The sequence below is a fragment of the Lissotriton helveticus genome, chromosome 4_1 (genome assembly GCF_964261635.1).
Source record: "Lissotriton helveticus chromosome 4_1, aLisHel1.1, whole genome shotgun sequence".
In the NCBI taxonomy this organism is placed as follows: Eukaryota; Metazoa; Chordata; class Amphibia; order Caudata; family Salamandridae; genus Lissotriton; species Lissotriton helveticus.
The window spans coordinates 1,323,347,371-1,323,367,754 of record NC_136063.1 but is presented as its reverse complement, the minus strand read 5'-3'; positions in this window follow the sequence as shown (position 1 = coordinate 1,323,367,754).

The window sequence follows — 20,384 nt, the reverse complement described above, 5'->3', positions numbered from 1 at the left end:
GCTGCATGCTCATTGGCTTTCAACACTTCAAACCAGGAAGTGTTGGCAGCCACCTTGTGCTCGGTAGACCGAGGCACAAGAAAACAGAAAAACAAACGTGTAGAACACAAAAAGGGGGCAGGGTAGAAGCACCCTGACCCCCTAGGCCTGCTCATGGGGTCCCACAAGGACCCCCCAAGGCCAAAAATGTTTTTTTTTTTTAAACGGTATGTTTATTTAAAAATTACCCCCCAGGGGGACCAAATTGTGGGGGCATAGTGATAAAGAAGTGTGGGGGGTGCCCAATCCCTCCCCACACTGCCCCGGGAACCGCCTCACTCCGGGGCAAAGCAACGCAGCCCCCTGGCGCATATTGGAGGCTCCTGGTGGGCTAGTTGCCTCCCAGGGACCCCCAGTATGCAAGGGGAATTAGTTCCCCCTCTGCAAATGTGCATGTGGGCTGCGCTGCAGAGAGGTGTAAAAAAGGGCGTGGCCTCATTACACCTCTCTGCAATGCAGCCCCCTGGGGAATACTGGAGGTTCCTGGTGGGCTAGTTGGCCCCCAGGGACCCCCAGTATGCAAAGGGGAATTAGTTCCCCCTCTGCAAACGCGTCAGGGGGCTGCGTTGCAGAGAGGTGTACAAACATTTTTTATCACTTTATATTAAAAATATGTAATGTAATTTAAAAAATAATATATCTAAAAATAAAAAATGTATAATAATATAGTAAATCAGTCTAAAAAAGATAACAATGATTACATTAAAAAAATTTAATTTACAAAACCATTGAAATTCACTGAAAAAACCATAGGTCACAGCCACGTTATAGTTAGGAATTAGCATTTAAAAAACCTTTGAAATTCACTGAAAAAAACGTAGGTTTTACATATGTTATAGTTAGGAAGTAGCATTTACAAAACCTTTGAAATTCACTGAAAAAACTGTAGGTTTGACACATGTTATAGTTAGCTGGACATTTCACTCATATAAAACCATTGAAATTCCCCCGTTATAGTTAGTTCAGCTAACTATAACTCGCGCGCCCGCAATGCACTGCTGATGACGTCACATATTACATCACTCATGACATGGTCAGTGACATCACTCATGACATCACTGATGACATCTCAAATGACATCACTGATGACATCACTGATGACATCATCCTTGTGGAAGAGTGGCAGACCTTCTCTCACCCTAATATAACCTTTATTACACACATTCAAAAATAGAAAATAACATTTTCAATACAATAGACATACCAATGCCACTTACAACACACCTATTTAGTAATTCCAAGATCTATACACACACATCCACTCATTCATCAACAGACATATACAGTCACTCATACATGTACTCACTCATCATATGTACTCATAGACTGATACATCCTAATCATCCTATTACACACCGACACTCATCCATAGAGTTACTCACACATAACTAATATGTACTACTTTACAACATATGTACTTACTCACAAATACACTATTAAAACAAACATTCATTCACTAACACACCCTTATATACACTAATCCACCCATACAGAAAAAAATAAAATAATGACCTATATAGCTGCTCACCACACACACTCATCCACCCATACAGTCCTGCACATATGCTGCCTTAAACACTTACAAGCAGTAAGTCACTCATTCATGCATCTATGCACTAAGTAAGACCTCCCAACGTAGCATACAGACACTCAAACACTCAGACACTCCTACTGATAATCAAACAAACAATAACCTATATAGACACTCATGTATCACTCATATAGCTACTCACCAACACATGCAGCCACTTATACAGAAAGTGACAGACTGATACAGAAATGTATATATTTAAACATTACTCACTAACCCATGTATTCATTAAGATACACTTAATCAGTCAGTTATACAATCTATTTTTCACAAAAAAAGCAGCCATTTATACACTTATATACCCATTTCTTCTTCCATCAACCTTCAGATATACATATATAAAACATTTAATTTTCAGAAAAACACCAATTCACTGCATGATTTCATCAGTGATGTCATTTGAGATGTCATCAGTGATGGCATGAGTGATGTCACTGACCATGTCATGAGTGATGTAATGTGTGACGTCATCAGCAGTGCATTGCGGGCGCGCGAGTTATTGTTAGCTGAACTAACTATACCAGGGGAATTTCAATGGTTTTATATGAGTGAAATGTCCAGCTACCTATAACATGTGTCAAACCTACGTTTTTTTCAGTGAATATATATATATGTATATATATATAAATGTATATATATATATATATATCACCTACTGGCGATCGCCAGTAGGTAGTTACAGTTAGGACCTAGTTACCATAGGAAAATGGCAACATTCTATTCCCAATAACTTTGGCCCCGATTGACGATTGTTCGCAACATTTTCAAAACAAATTTTTTGTTGAGATCAGCTCCTATGTTTAAAGTTTGGGGGTGATTCATCAAGGGGGGCTGAGAAAAAGGGGGGTCCCAAAACGTGTTTTCTTCATGGTATTTTCCATAGCAAAATTTAGACAAGGCTATAGGTCGAACGGGTGAACGGAATTACCCCAAATTTGGCAGGGAGAAGGGTCTTGGTCTAGAAAGCACGCTTTTGTTTACTTGGTGTAAATTTGTTCAGTAGTTTTTGAGAAATATCGAAATTTACAGATATCGATATGTGGGAATTCTGCCATCTGATTGGCTGAGGCATTACGAGCGCAAGCTTGTTGCTGATTGGCTGAGAGCGGTGCGAGCGGTTGCAACTAGGAAGTGTTTGCTGCCATTTTCTGATTCCGTTGAAGTAAGGTGAAAAAAGCGGGATAAAAGTGGGAAGTAAGATGGTAGAAGCACTGTAACCTATGTGGGGTGTTTAGGGTGTGCAATAGAGGGGGTGCAAAGTAAAGTATTTACCCCTACCGGTGTGTAAGTGGTGGGCTACGGAAATTAAGTGAGGTATTGTGTAGAGTCAGATGCGGGTAAGGTGAGCTGCTGCGGGACTCTGGGATTAAAGCGTGAGCCCAAATTGTGTATCTTATGCTGTGAAGTCATGTGCTGTGGTCGCGGCACTACAGTTGTGGAAGTAGTATCTGGATGTGTTTATAACTACTAGGACAAACTACTGACCCATACTCGTATGAAAGTCCTGGGGTACGTAATATATGTGAGGTATTGTCTAGAGTCTCATGTTGCTAAGCTGAGCTGCTGCCGGAGTCAGGGATTAACGCATGAGCCAAAACTGTGTGTCATATGCTGTGAAGTCATGTGCTCTGGCCGCTGTGCCACATCTGTGCAAGTAGTGTAAGTATGTAGTTATAGCTACTTGGATGAACTTTTGTTTAGAACATTGTAGTTTGTATATGGTGCTTAGGTGGTGTTGTATAGGGAGTGCAAAGGTAAATCAATATGGTATTTGTAAAGCACAAACTACTCACCCCTATGGGTGAGTAGAGCTGGGGATCAAAGTGAGAGGACTGTGCTGCAAAGTGAGATGGTCTGGCCACTGCGACACAGCTTTGTGGAGAATACATTTTGGCGAGGGTGCGGGAGTTGGCGTTATATGGCCACAAAAATAGCAGACCTACGTTGTAAGTTATAGGGTGGCTCTAAAAAGAGCCCTTGTGTTCATTAGTTGGAGCTACATATAATTGCGGATGCACAGTTTTAAGTTATTCAAGAAAACTCGGTTTCCCTGATCTGTGAAGTGTACTCCATCACTTCTGTATATATCCGCCATATCAAAACGGTTGTTGTTGTTGTATATGGCCCCCATTTTGTGTTCTCTGAGGTATGCAGATCTGCAATCTGAGGACAAAATTGTTTGGACCATTTCCACTTCTGTCTTTGGCATTTATTGGAATATACAAAGACAGTTTGAGGCAAAAGTAACATCAGTTGTCCAAAGGTGTCCTTCATAAGCATTTCCAAACCTACCCCAGTTAATGTGCCTAGGCCGTTTCCACCACAGTGCGCAATCATGAGGTGAGGGTGTTGGAGATGCAAACAGGTTTTAACCAAAGGCAACAATTGGTGCCACTTCAATCCTCTCTGTCCGAACCATTTAATGTCCACATTTTGTAAACCTAGGTCTAAGTCAATACTTCTCTTTTCTGCATACCTCTTGCACCAGAGAACATAGCTATGTCCTACGATCCACACTAGCATTTTGAAGGTATGGCAGGAAGGTGTGGAAAGATGTCTGTAGCCCATACAGTTCCTTCATGGAATAAGAGGTATGTTTAAAGATGAGGAACTAGTTTCTTTTCGCACACAAAAAGGTACCTGATTGGGAGATGAAAAGCATTGGTTTTTAAAAGTAGGGTGCGCATTCATTTTGTGGAAAAGTATGTTTGTGATTGATTATGAAAAAGCAGTTTGCACGTGGAGTACATATTATAGGATAAAATTTGCTCAACTCAACCACACCTGCTACTTGCATTTGGAAGGCACTGTTCGAACTTAAAACAATCGTGAACTTTTAACCTGCAGGTGCCGTTAAATGTTCGAGAAAATGTTGCAAAAAAATATTGTTAGGTTTAAAAAAAAGTATGACGTTTTTAACCTCCACATGTTGTAGAATTTTGTAGAAAGTGTGTTGATGGAATACGTTGCATTTCTGATTTCGATGTATATGTGAACATTAAAAAAACTATTTATATGGAAAAGTAGAAAGACAGAAATAGAGAGAATTTTTTTAAGTTAACAGAATCAAGGAACTATTGTAATTTGTTCTTGATAACCTACTGGCGGTCGCCAGTAGGTAGTTATCGCTATTAACAGGCTACAAAAGCAGTGTTGCTCAGAGTGACATGGTGGTGATATGATATGGTGCTACACTCGGGTATGAAACCGAGAGTCTAAAACGTGATGTCATTGATGTAAAGTGATGTGGTCTGGTTTTGTTGCATACGTGTGCAAGTAGTGTTAGTAGGCGTTTAAACCATAAAGGGAGTGGTAAGCGAACTACCGACTGCTTCTGTGTGTTGATAGTATACCGGAAGTGGGAAACAAAGTAGTTATGCCTACCGGTCTGAAGACTTGGGGATGAAACCGAGCTGATTCCTGTAAAGTGATGGTCTCTGGGTGCTGTAGGATACTATCCCCTGCAGTATAAGTGTGTAAGTAGTGTTAGTATGCGTTTATAGTATATAGGGAGTGGGAAGCGAACTACTCATCCCCACTGGTGTGAAGACTCGGGGATTAAACCATGAGCCTAAATTATGAGCTCATTGCTGTAAAGTGATGTGCTCTGGGCACTGTAGCATACTTGTGGAAGAAGTGTTAGTTAACGTTTATATAAAATAGGGAGCGGGAAGCGAAAGTCTTACCCCTACGGGTCTCAAGACTTGTGGATGAAACCATGAGCTCATTGCTGCAAATTCATGCGCTCTGTGTAGTAATGCATTGTAGGTCATAGTAGAATGTTAGTATGTAATTCTACTAGAATCTAAGGGGCATATTATCAAGTAACAACGTTAAAATCATCACCGCTTTAACACCAGAACATGGGCATGGGCATGGGCTCCTATTGGAATTCTCTACGGCATATTATCAAGCCCATTATTGCTGTTTTAGTTGCAGTTTCCTGCTGCTAAAGCGCCGATAATTTTACCGCCACTCCTTGATAATATGGCCCTCAGTATGTAATGTTAGAATGTAGGGCTGTCATGAGGGGAACCTTGCGGAGTTTGCACACGGTGCTGGATTAGACAATTGCTTTGCTGTCTGCTCCTGTTGGTTGTTGTTTTAGGTGTCTTGTTTTCTTGTAATTCATTTACTTATTGGATCCACTGTTGTCTTCCTCTTCACTACATAAGTTTGGCGACGAGTGGGAGAAGGCAAAAAGAAGGCACCTCTCACCAATATTTCAAAATTGCTTGCATTGTGCTGAAGACCCGTTTTGTTCGTGTAGCGGTTTCTACTCATGCCAGGGTCGTCGGCTCATTGAACTATGTCATTTGACTTCTGGTAGGATTTATATTTTTAGATTTTGAGCTTCCTCTGCTTCTTCACTACATTCTGGTCGCTGTACTACACGTGTGTAAGTAGTGTTTGTATGCATTTATACTAACAAATGCAGCATGGTAGTACGGAGGGCGAACTCTGAGGCGCAGCTCATACAATATCCTGGGGTGCATTCGCTGGACATTTGTGTTTGCTATTAGAGGGTGGTGCATGGCTTTCACCCTGTTATAGCAAATACTTGTTCGACTACTTGAAGCGAGAGGAGGAAAACCTCATATCGCTGTAATAGAGGGGATGCGAATGGTAAAAATGGAGAGAAAAGAACAAAAAAAAAAGCGGGGTCTCACCTGTTCTTTTAAATAGGCCCCTGGTGAGTGGGTAATGTTCCATGGCCAATCCAAATATTATATTGCGGGGTCTCTGTTGGACTGGGGATCTTAATGTCACATGTAAATTAGGCGCTGAAGAGCCCAGAGACATTTTGCAGCCGAGGGGAGCACCACCTAACCGGTATTGTTTCCTAATTGTTCAGGGGGTTCGAGGCCAACTGAAGTCCGGGGATCGCCACACTCCGGGTCTTTATTTAAATATGCAGGGTGGGCCTTGGCAGTCACTGAAGCCTCAGAGGTCCTAGGCAGTGCCTTATTTGTTCTGTAATCACATGGGCAGTACTTATGGTGTTATACATTGATACATTCATAGAACTCTTGCATTTGTATAATTACCCAGGCATTATTTGTCTAATATTCAGTTTGATTATGTTTGGTAGGTGCACTCTAATATTAAATAATGTTGTCCTAAAAATCTCCTATAAACAGATGATTTTCACAATAAATAATAGACAAGTGCTGTCAGAAAAAGAAGACCTATACACTCAGTTATTTATTTGAAAAAAGTAACCTTTATTAAAACCGAAATAAATAGGAATGTAACTTTAATAGAGCAGTATAATAAAAAAAAAGTGAGTTGGACTCCAGCGGAAGCAGCGTAGGAAACCTGCAAGACAAAAATGAAACATAAGTATGTATGCTATGTGGAAGAGATAAAGAAAGGTAGTCCGAATGAAATGACCATAGTGAGAATGGAAGGGTGGGGGAGTGAGTGGAAAGGAGAAGGGGAGAGAGAGTCAAAAGAAGAGAGGGAGGAGGAGACAGAGCGTCGGCCTATTGCACCCAGTCCTTAGTGTATACCCACCGTCACCCGTTTGTCTAGGACGCTGGGTTCTGCAAGAAAGATTGTGGTTCAGCAAGTCCTTAAAATTAAATACATTAGGCCAGAGATTATGGGACATAATATGAAGGAAGGGTGATAACATTATCGCTGCTTTAGCAGCAGGAAACTCCCACTAAAGCGGCAATAAGGGGTTGATAATATGCCCTTGTGAATTCCTTTAGAAGCCCAGGCTCTGCTGTGGCAGTTTCCTGTGGTGATAATCTTATTGCCGTTCTTTGATAATATAGTTCTACATTATTAGCTATGGGAAAATCGCTTGCATGCACCTGTGCACCCAGTGTGCTGCACCCCAACCCCTTCCCCCGCACTGTGCTCAATTGTAATTCCTGCACACCTAGGCTTCACTGCTCACCTGCCACCACTGGTGTGTTCGACGACATGTTGGTGCAAGCTCCTAGTCTGGGGCATGTTTGTACAGTAGACCAGGTCTCCAATCGGGGAAGGTGTCTTGATACCACGATGGAAGGTGTCAGAATGCCAGTGTATCATTGCGTGGGCAGTAGGGGTGGGCGGAATTTGCGTAATCGCGTTACGCAAATGTCCACTAAACGGTAAAAAATCTCTGCGAACTCGCAGAAATTCTGCGAACATGCGGAATTGCTTGCTCGCGATGATTTTTCCTGTTCTCAATTGCTGTTTGCGTGCTCGGGGGGAAATATCTCTCGAACACGCATTCTGAGAACACGGACAAGCAAAAAAATTCGCAAAGTTGCGGAACGCAGAATTGTGGACAATTTTGCGTTCTCAGCAGAACGTGAAATTACCCAAATTCCGCAAGCGGAACGGAATTTACCACCTAGGCCTAGTGGTCAGCTCCCGCTCTGCCCTTCTTGTGGCAATCAATGGAATGTCTGAAAAGAGAGAAATAATTTAATGGTGGAAACGTCTGGAGGTAAATGAAGGTTTATTTCAAGCTTGATAGGTAAATGGAGTTGAGTGCATCCTTAGTTTTTGAAGTACGATCTACCAACTGTTAGTGGTAATCGTGGTTCAAAGAGGAGTTGGAGTACACGAGAATACACAAGGTTAAATAAAAATATGTTATGCCAACGTTCACATACAAAGGAACAGAGCGCCTGCTAGAAGCATAATATGCGCGTGTAATGCAGTGGCGGGAGCCTGTGTGCATGTACACTTAGTAAGGAGCTCACTACAGTGTCCTAAAAACCAACACCACGTGTCTGTGGGGCAGCGCTGCCCGCTGGCTCAGGCCTACAGTGCGATCCAGCAGGTCCTTAAAATTAGACTGATGTGACTGAATGAGGTCAGAGATCACGTCATTTTGCACAGCAACATCGCTTTTTTGCACGTGCGCACTCAGGGTGATGCATCCCACCCCTCCCACAGAACCGCCCTCAGCAGGTGTCTGTAGGGCAGAGCTGCCTGTAGGCTCAGGCCAACCTTATGGTACAGCAGGTCTTTAAAATGAGACACAGATGTGACTGAATCATAACACATGGCAATATCGCTTATTCGAACGTGCACAGTCTGGCTTGGCTGATGCATCCCACCCCTCCCGCAGCACCGCGCTGAAGAGGTGTCTGTAGGGCAGCGCTACCCGCTGGCTCAGGCCTACAATATGGTCCAGCAAGTATTTTAAATGAGACAGAGATATGACTGGATGAGGTCAAAGATTACATCATAACACATGGCAATATTGTTTGTTCGCACCTGCGCAGCCAGGCTGAAGCATCCCACCCCTCTCTCCGCACCGCGCTCAATTGGAGGCCATGTGCACCCAGGCCTCTCTGCTTACCTGCTGTCATTGTTGTGTGAGATGGAGTGTTGATTGCAGGAGAGTGTACATCTCATGGATCTCTTTCGTAGACGACGGGCAGTAGGGCTCACAATTTATAGCCCGTGTTGATTGCGAGGATGGTGTACACCTCATGGATCCATGTTTTTATTGCGCATTGTGATATGCGAGGTGGATACGGCATATCATTTGAGGTAGTGTGGAAGAAGAGGGACGTGTGGCTTATGCAAGCCCAGCCCGCAAAGTGGGCTGGGCTTGCATACGCCAGGCCCAGCGTAGGGTTGTGAATAAATATTTTGGGCGGTTGTTCAGATCCTGCCTGGCCAGGAAGTTTACTTATGTGTGTTTCTTTTGTAGTTTTGTCCTCGCAGAGTGTGCAATTTAGATTAGTGTAGCATGTGTCGGGAGAGCGGAATCTATCGTTAATGAGATGGCATGTGATCTAGGATGGGCAGTCTGCCCGTGGTTGATGATGCTCCTTAGAGCCACCAATGCCCAGGCTGAAAGGCAGCACAATAATGTGCAGACACACACACCAGGGGCATCGTGTAACACATATTTGTTTTTTGATGGAACATTTAAGATGTATGGCAATCACACGTGGAAGGCTAATGTACAGAGCATGCATATTGATCAAGATGATTGTTGCATGTTGTGTGTAGTATAAGATATGATTATACAGGAAAACACTTTTCAAAAAAGCTTTCTAAGCAGAAGAGGTGTCTCTCATCAAACGCTGTAGAGAGAATAAGTAAAATGGGTGGGGTCGTACAACTGTGACAATGGGCAATGTTATGAACCAATCAAAGTCTTTTTTTTAAGGTCACATGGCAATCGCAAAAAGAGCGCGCAAGGAGGCCGCACCCGACGCGATTTTGACAAAATATGTTTATCATAATATACGTTTATTACAGTTAGAGATATATAAATGTTTAAAATAATTTAAGATTTTTGCATGCTCTCATATACTATTTAAAGTTATTTAGATATACTTTTGAGACAAAAAAAAAGGGAATGGCGTACCCGGCACAATACTATACGTCTGTGATGTAACACAGGTCCTGGCAGCGTGTACTCATCGAATACGCAATGAGCAGCAGGCGCGACCTCACATGTACATGACGTAACGTGTGGCTTGGTACTGCGTACCCGTCGGATACCATAGTAGTGCCTAGGGTGACTTCATGTGTACATGATGTTATGCGGGAAGCGGTGCCACGAACCCATCGGATACGAAATGTGCATCATTTATGAGTTTAGCAATATGGTGGATAGGATTTGTGTGGTGATGGAGCTTGGTATGGTACCGTATGGGAGTGCAGTTTTCTCCCCCCCCCAAAAAAATATACATATAAAACAGTACATGATTTTTAAAGTTAAAAATAGAAGTATAATTGAGTTCCAAAATATTTAAATATGTAATAGAAAAAATATAGGTTTTATAAACATTAAAATATGAAATTAACATTTAAATTCACTGACAAAAACATAGGTTTGCAGATGTTATGGTTAGGAATTAGCATTAAAAAAAACCTTAGAAATTCACTAAAAAAAACATAGGTTTCAGGGATGTTATAGTTAGTTGATCATTTGACTCATATAAAACCAGAGAAATCTGCCTGTTATAGTTAGTTGAGCTAACTATAACCCGTGCACCATCAATGCATTGCTGATGATGTCACCTATTGCATCACTTGGTACATCTTTCTCGATCAATATAAATTCCTTGTTCGTAGAGAAATCTTGATTGATGACCTCAAAATAAATTAATCTATTCAGAAACCATTGATTCGTAGTCCTAGTAAAAAAATAATAGAAAACATGTGCTCTAAGTATAAGTGCCAAAAATTATACAATTTGTGTAAAAAAAAAAGGAAAAACATATGTTACAATTAAAAACATTACATTTCAATTATATACAGGAAGTCTCTAATGGGGCTGTTGAGTATCAATAGTATATATATATATAATTCACTTCTATTGTACTTATTTATTGATACTAATATCGTCTGCCTCAATCTCGTTACTCTACGCACATTGTCAGCCAAGGTGAACTGGCAATTCTTCACTGGAATTTAGGCCTACAGCTATAAGTGTCTCAAAATCTAGTATGTATTTCGATTCTAGGACTCTTAATTGATGTTCTCTATCACCTCCCCTTCTTTGAGGTTTTATAGCATCTAAGATAACAAAAGCTAGCAGTTTGTCATTTTGGTTGTGAAATGTCTTGAAATGACGGGCTACAGGATATAATTCATTATTGTTTCTTATTGCCCGTTTATGTTCCAAAACTCAAATTTTTGCTTTCTTTTTTGTACTCCCAATGTACAATTTTTTACACAGGCAAATTAAACAGTAAACACAAAGTTCTGTATTACAGTCATAGTTCCCTTTGATGGTAAATTCCCTATCACTATTAGGCACTTTTATTTTAGAACAGTTTTTGCTATATGTACATGCTTTACACCGCATGCAACATGCAAAGCCTGAATATGTGTTTAACCGTTCATTCGATTTACATGTTATCTGATTGCGACTCAATTCGTCTTTTAGAGACAGGCCCCGCCTGAAAGTTATTTGGGGGGCTTCATGTAGGCATTTGTCCAAAATAGGATCCGTTTTTAATATGTGCCAGTTATGATTGAGGATCTTGCGCACCTGGAATGCTTGGCTGGAATATGTAGTAATAAATCTAACCTGAGACTCTCTGTCGTCAGATCTAATCTTTGGATTCAGAAGTGCTGTTCTATCCAATATATCTACTTTATTTACAGCTCTTTTGATCACCTTCTGCGCATATCCTCTTTCCTTGAATCTGTCGCACATAATAATCTTCTCTTTCTCAAATTCTTCCAGTGTGCTACTATTTCTTTTAGCATGAATGAGTTCCCCGTAGGGTATACTCTGAATGAGACTGTAAGGAAGTGCACTGGATACAAAGAGAAGACTATTGCCAGCAGTCTCTTTTCTCTGAAGTTTGGTTACAAGGTGGTTGTTTTGTACAGTCACTTCCACATCTAAAAATACTATGGTCTGTTCACTGATTTGATATGTTAATCTAATGTTTAAATCATTTGTGTTCAAGATTTGAATAATTTTGTCTGCACTCTTGCGGTCACCACGCCAAATGACAAAGTTATCGTCAATTAATCTTGACCAGTACTTGTGTCCATGAGGAAGGGGCATTCCTTGGCCCCGAAACGCGTCGGACTTTGAAATTATTTTAACTGGGAATGAGAATGTGAAGCTGCTCGGGAGCCGCTCATAGCCGGAGGGCAGGGAGGGCCGCTCTGAGACCTTCCATAGCGCACGGGCGCATTGCTTGATATATATATATATATATATATATATATATATATATATATATATATATAAATATATATATATATTATGGGGTGGTGGGAGGAGCAAGTGTCCAATTGCTTCGAGCGGTACAATGACCATGTTGCTTTGTGGTCAAGATTAATTGACGATAACTTTGTCATTTGGCGTGGTGACCGCATTAAATTTAGTTCTAGCACTTGTTAAGTACTAGTTGCTGCTGCTTATACCGTTTGCTGTTTTTTAGAATTTTGTGCTTTTTCTTCAGAAACCCTTCTTTTGGCTATGAATATTTTAACAGGACTTTATCTTATCTTTCTAGATATTACCGATGAGTGTACAAGAGTGAATGATGAGAACCTACTTTGCTGACCAAGACCATGAGCCCACTAGGGCATGATTTTGTTTGACCCGATCACAATATTAACTAAGAGTAGTTTTGGCCCACTAGGGCAATACTTTTATTTGTTTCATGTATTACAATTTTGATGAGTTTGCTGACACCGTGTGATTTTTTGGATGATACCATAGAAGTGTTTATTTTGAACATACAGATGAGCAGCTTTGGCCCACTTGGGCAATACATGTAATAGCTTTAAGTGTTATAATGCTCTCTGATACGGTGAAACACCATGACATGATGGCAGTTTCATACTGAGTAATGTTAAACTGTTTAGCGCAAGCGGCTAATAGACTGTTGAAATTGTTTGTCTTTTCAGACCGAGGGTTCGAGTCTCGCGCTTGCCGTTAAGGAGATGATTATTTTTTATTTTTTATTTTTCATTTTCACTTGACTTTATTTGAATTTTGGAAAGACTGGCTTAATATTAGCATTAAAGGTGTAATTAACAGCAAACCATTGATTCTGTTAAATTGTTAAAAATATTGATGACCATTTCGTAATTATACTGGTCGGCAGCACTGTTTTAACAATTTCCTAATATGATTGCTTAATACATTAGCAAGCTGTCACTCGCCTGAAAATAACGTACAATGTCAAGAATGAATTTTTCACAAGAAAGGACAAGTACGAAATATTTTGTTTATGTTGTTGTATCACGTGACACATTATTTTACTTTATTAGTATTGTAGAAATGCACAATCTTTGCCCGTGATGAAGGAGTAGTCTCACTCCGAAACGCGTAGGACGTTGTGTCTGGAAATTAAACCTGCACTTTGACTGAGGCCACGGCTCCTGTGTAGTTCTTTCCGCGAATATTGGGAAGGAAAACGCTGGTGTAGACGTGATTGATTTAAGAGGGTGGCTACCCCTGCCGTGAGCCCGCCGATATAGAGGCTGGGGTACAGCTACAACTTCGTGTTTATATATATATATATATATATATATATATATATATATATATATATATATATATATATATATATATATATATATATAAAACCAAAGTTCCTGACCGCCGATAGCAAGGCGGGTGTGTTCAGGTGCGGACCGCTTTCCCAAAATCCCTCGTTTAGTGACGAGCCACCACACCAAAGTTTGTGTAAGCAGTGTGTTCCATTTAATCAGGAAATTCACACACAAATGTCTCCCATGACGCGTTTCACTCCGTGATGGAGCTTGATCACATATATATATAAATAAGCTTCGCCACCAGCAGTTGTCTTCGGTAGACAAAAATGATGATAAGCCGACCCAAAGTTCTTGGTTCTGATCAAAGTGCTTTATTTGTGTCTAGCAAGTCCGCCATATATATATAGGGATGTAATTATTTATTTGGTGCAATGTAATAGTAAACCCCACATGTATTTTTTCCAACAGTAATCTGAACTGATATACTTGAATTGATGAAATTGTAATTTGGTTTTTGCCATTTCAAGATGGCGCTTATGATTTGGACAGTGGTCCATTTTTTATTTTGATTATGTTTGCCTTTTTGAACTTCCGCCTCGCCGCCGCCAGCTGACACTGACGAAGGCAAGTACTGAAACGCGTCTGTTTCATTGTTGTTTTGTGCAACCCGACAAGGTTTAACCTACTACGAGTGCTGGTGTGTCATGTTTTTTGGCAGTGGAGCATTAATATATATATATATATATACATCCAGGTTATATGGACTACATCTCCCACAAGCACAATATGTGTTTTCATACAGGGAGATGGTAGACGTCGTGCACTTTACTGCTGGCCCCTGATGAGGAAAATAAATTTCCGAAACGCGTCGGGCCTATTTCAAACACGCCACTGCCCATACCAACTAACGTTTTGGGGAAGGCGCACGCAGGCTCGGGTGCTACCCACTACTTGGACAACCCCATGGAGCGTAATATATATATATATATATATATATATATATATATATATATATATATATATATATATATTCAAAGACTTTCTCCCAACCTTCATTACAAGAAAGGGAACCCGCACTCGATGTCAGGGGTTTAGAACCTGTTTATTGAGTCAGTTCAGAACGGTAGGAATCCAATGTACTGGATTTAGAGACCTAGCTTGTGTGATGGTCACTGATCAGATTATGTCAGTACAACCCAATGAGAAAGAAAAATTTCTTTCTAGTGTCCCCTCACTCACCGGGGTTTCCCCACGGTGACATGCTTCATCATTGGGGCCATCCCAGTTCTCTACGGAAAGGGGCGTGCTGCGACTAGCGAACTACGCAGGAGCACTTAATTGTGAAAGACTATGTGTGGTGTAGGTGAGATAGTGATAGAGTGGGTGTGAGTGATTCAAAATACCGTGCTAGTGGGCCTCAACACATTTATTTAGCTCCTAGATAGGTATATTAAAAGGGGTTTGCCACTGCAATTTAACTTTTAATGAGGGCTAAATCAGTGTGCAGTCAACATGTTTCAAGCTCCCCAGGCTTTTCATCAGGACCATACAGGGACCAGCCCTGTATTTACCACTCCTATAAATCCTTATTTAGGATGTGCAAGTTCAATCAAGATCATTCAACGCTGTTAAATCTAAAAACATGCGTGTTATACATACGTTTGTACTGTTTCGTTTTTCTATTAGAAGAATGACACATGGTTAGTGGCAAGGTAACCCTTTCTTAGAAGGAAGGGTTTCACACATTTATCACGCTCCATATTTGAGTGTATGGTGTCCATTTTGCACCATATCGGCGCGTGCAGGCTTTCAGGTCCAGTGCATACATAAATATAAAGGTGGAAAAAGTGGTTTGTGAATTCACACACATAAATAACACAGGACTTAATGTGACTAAGGACAAACACACACAACATAAATGTCATTATGGCAGAACAGGATATTTACATGTATTGGTGCGTATTAGCACTGCATGGTCTCTGGTAGGGGGCAGGATCGCCTTATGGAAACATTGCTGCCGATTTTGAAAAGAAGAAACGGGAACCGCGATCAGTATGTGTCAGCTTTGTTCCCATATTCTCCCGGTAAATGTGTGAACAAATAAAATAATATGGTCACTCGCGTTCTTTAAAAACAATGTAAAATACAAAAGAAATAGGGACATCCGTTTTAATGTAATGAAGATGTTCTGTTGAGACCAAATGAACAAAATAACCACAAACGATAGCAAGAAACTCTGAATTTGTCAACATCTTTATTGTACATTGAAATTACATCCCCCCAAGATGGCCGCTACCGACACACAGTCTAGTGCTCCAACAACGGACCCGGAAATGTAATTACTTAAAACATTCCCCGCCGAACCAGCTTCAAGATGCGGTCCGGAGGCGTAACAACTAGGTAATTCGGTGCGGTTTCACCGTGCAGGAAGTAAGTACTTTGCACTTTTTCATGGCGAAAAGATCCTGAATCTCTAAAAACGAACATCACTTTGATATGGGAACAAAGCTGACACATACTGATCGCGGTTCCCGTTTCTTCTTTTCAAAATCGGCAGCAATGTTTCCATAAGGCGATCCTGCCCCCTACCAGAGACCATGCAGTGCTAATAGGCACCAATACATGTAAATATCCTGTTCTGCCATAATGACATTTATGTTGTGTGTGTTTGTCCTTAGTCACATTAAGTCCTGTGTTATTTATGTGTGTGAATTCACAAACCACTTTTTCCACCTTTATATTTATGTATGCACTGGACCTGAAAGCCTGCACGCGCCGATATGGTGCAAAATGGACACCATACACTCGAATATGGAGCGTGATAAATGTGTGAAACCCTTCCTTCTAAGAAAGGGATACCTTGCCACAAACCATGTGTCATTCTTTATACAGAAAAACGAAACAGTACAAACTTATGTATAACACGCATGTTTTTTGAATAAACAGCATTGAATGATCTTGATTGAACTTCCACATCCTAAATAAGGATTTAAAGGAGTGGTAAATACAGGGCTGGTCCCTGTATGGTCCTGATGAAAAGCCTGGGGAGCTTGAAACATGTTGACCGCACACTGATTTAGCCCTCATTAAAGGTTAAATTGCAGTGGCAAACCCCTTTTAATATACCTATCTAGGAGCTAAATAAATTTGTTGAGGCCCACTAGCACGGTATTTTTAATCACTCACACCCACTCTATCACTATCTCACCTACACCACAGATAGTCTTTCACAATTAAGTGCTCCTGCGTAGTTCGCTAGTCGCAGCACGCCCCTTTTCGTAGAGAACTGGGATGGCCCCAATGATGAAGCATGTCACCGTGGGGAAACCCCGGTGAGTGAGGGGACACTAGAAAGAAATTTTTCTTTCTCATTGGGTTGTACTGACATAATCTGATCAGTGACCATCACACAAGCTAGGTCTCTGAAACCAGTACATTGGATTCCTACCGTTCTTGCTAGATGATTTGGAGGCCGACCTAGCCTTGTTTATCCTCCTTCTCCCCCCTTTTTTTGCATATTGAGTCAGTTCACCACAGGTGTGCTGGAACACCAAAAAGAGACACGTTTTGGCAGTTATACAGCCTTTATCAATTAATTGCACATATTCGAAAATATATATATATATATATTCACTGAAAAAACCATAGGTTATAGACCATATATAGTTAGGAATTAGCATTTAAAAAACCTTATTTTACTCACACAAAACCATTGAAATTCCATATATAGTTAGTTGCACTAACTATATATCGCGCACCCGCAATCCACTGCTGATCATGTCACATATTACATCATTCATGACATGGTCAGTGACATCACTGATGACATCACTGATGACATCTCAAATGACATCACTGATGAGATCACTGATGACATCATCCAGTGACTGTGTGTTTCTGTAAAGTTTAAATATGTTTTACATATTGAAGAATGAGTAGATGTATAAGTGTCTGGACGAAGGATTTAGTAGGTGCATGACTGAATGTATGAGTGAGTGATTAAATGTGTCTCACTGAGTGCATGGGTTAGTGACTAAACTGTCTTAATTTGTGCATCATTATGTCTGTTGTTCTGTAAACTGCTGCATGTGTTGATCAGTAGCTATATGATTAACTATATGGGTTATTGATTGATTGTCCAAGTATTTGTATGGGAGACTGAGTGTGTGTGTGGCTGGCTGGGAGGTGTGTGACTCTGTGCAGATCAATGTGTACTTGTATCAATGATTGTATAAGAAAGTAAGTATGTGTTAGTATATGTTTGAAAATGTAAGGTGCTCTATGTTTAACTGTATAGACAAGAAAATGGAAGTGTGATTGATTCTTTACAGGACTGACTAGGTGTGTGAGTAACTCCATGGATGAGTGGCAGAGTGTGAGTGTCTGTATAGGTGTATGAGTGCATATGATAGTGTTGTAAAGATGAGTGATTGTATGTATGAATGATTGTATGGGTGAATGAGTGAATGTGTGTGTAGACGTAGGAATCAGTGAGTACGTATGTAGTAACTAGTATTGGTGTGTCAATGGTTTCAAAAATTATACTCTGTATTTAACACTGGGTGAAACAGAGGTTATATTAAAATGTGAGGAGATGCATTGTATTGTCACATGAATGATATCATCAGTGATGTGGTCATTGATGTCAAATGAGATGTCATCAGTGATCTCATCAGTGATGTCATTTGAGATGTCATCAGTGATGTCATCAGTGATGTCACTGACCATGTCATGAATGATGTAATATGTGACATGATCAGCAGTGGATTGCGGGTGCGCGATATATAGTTAGTGCAACTAACTATATATGGAATTTCAATGGTTTTGTGTGAGTAAAATAAGGTTTTTTAAATGCTAATTCCTAACTATATATGGTCTATAACCTATGGTTTTTTCAGTGAATTTTCAAGGTTTTGTAAATGCTAATTCCTAACTATATATGGTCTATAACCTATGGTTTTTTCAGTGAATTTCATTGGTTTTTTAACAGCTAATATCTGTAGCTGTAAAATGTATTCTTCTTTAAATCCAAAAATATATTTTATATGTTTATGAATAATTTTTTTTTAAAATATTTTTTTTTCTTCGTTCCCGCTTCGCGAATCGGGAACCTTCCCGTTAGCTGACCTTGATGCCGCGAAATAGACCGCGAGCCGGTAAACGTTTCTTTACCGCAAGTGCCGCGTTAGAAAACAACATCGTGACGCCTCCCGTCCGCATGACGTTTCACGTTGTCGCGTGATACGTCATATGACGTGCTACGTTAGCGAACTGGTACACGAAGCGAGTCGCAAAGCGCAGGTTTCTGGAAGCAAACCGGGAGGCCCTGCAAAGCGCTTAATGTAAACACAGCAGGTCATGTGACTTGGTAATAACACTTTTCATTGGTTCATTTCACTTTTGGTTTCCTAATGATGTAAGACTAGGTCATATAATCTAAAATGAACACTTTTCATTGGTTGAGAACTCTTTTTTTTCCCAAATGATGAAAATCCCTCCTTCTTTCCTCACTCTGACTTTCATCATTGTGAGAGAAAGACCCTTTGTGATCACTGAGCAATGGCTTCTTTAGTAGCTTCAGCTGGTGCTTCCCCACCACCTCCACCACATCCAAGGAAGAGTGGACCACCTGCTCAAGTTATAATTCAGCAAGAAGAGGAAGAAGAGGAAGACGAGGAAGAGCAGGAAGAGAGGCAGTTTTTGCCTGAGGAACCCAGGACGTCTCACCGGAAAGAAAACTTCATTTGGCAATTTTTTAAAATTCCCAAAGGTCAGAAAAAAGTAAATGCAAGATACGTAACTTGCCTTATATGTCAAGATAGACTGTCCAGAGGAACCGAGAAAAAATACAGTTTCGGAAACTACACAATGCATCGCCATATGACTAGGTGGCATCCTAACAACTACAGTGCTGCACAGTTTCGGAACGACCTAGATAATCTCCCTATTATGGCCAGAAGATCTGTTGTTCCGGAAGTAACGGGACCAGAGGGCAGGGAGATGGTGCCAAATACACAAATGAGATTTGGTGAAGTAAAACACATCTGCGTATTTTGCGATGGATTCATTTGCTACGGAGAAAGAAGCATCACTCTGATCAACAGAGCTATTGACTATCATATGCAAGTTTGTACGAAACGCCCAAAATAATAAATACTTTTTTTTGTTTTGTTGCTCCTGTTGAGCCCTTTACAATGAATCGTTTTCATTGCCCCCTCCAAGAAAAACCCAAAAAAATATAAAACTGTTCAGAAAAATTCAAAAAAAGTAAAAAAATGTTCCGAAAAATAATAAAAAAAATATAAAACAACAAAAACAATTAAAAAAAAGTTCTTTTCAGAACTACCTCCCCGTTATTAAAAAATTGGTACAATATTTGGAACTGTGCCAAGCTCTATTTCTCTTAGTTCGCTTCCCAGTTCGCTTGCCGGTACGCGAACCGGAAGCGAACCAAAAACAGTAAGTATAAGGGAAGGAAACAGAGACATATGTTAAAAGAAAGACAGCTATAGGGGAGTAAACTAGAGATACTATTACCCGTAATCCACTGCTGATGATGTCACATATTACATCATTCATGACATGCTCAGTGACATCATCAGCAGAGGATTGCGGGTTTTTTGACAACGTGCCTTATCCACGGTTTAATAACGCTGCCTTTTGCTTTATATAAGTTTTCAAATTGTATGAAATATATACCAATAGGTCGTTATGAACCTTTAGGTAGTGCTTTTCTTCATGAGGTCTGGTTGCTTCCATACACATACAGATGTTTCAAAGATGATCAAGAAGTTTATCTGAATGGAGA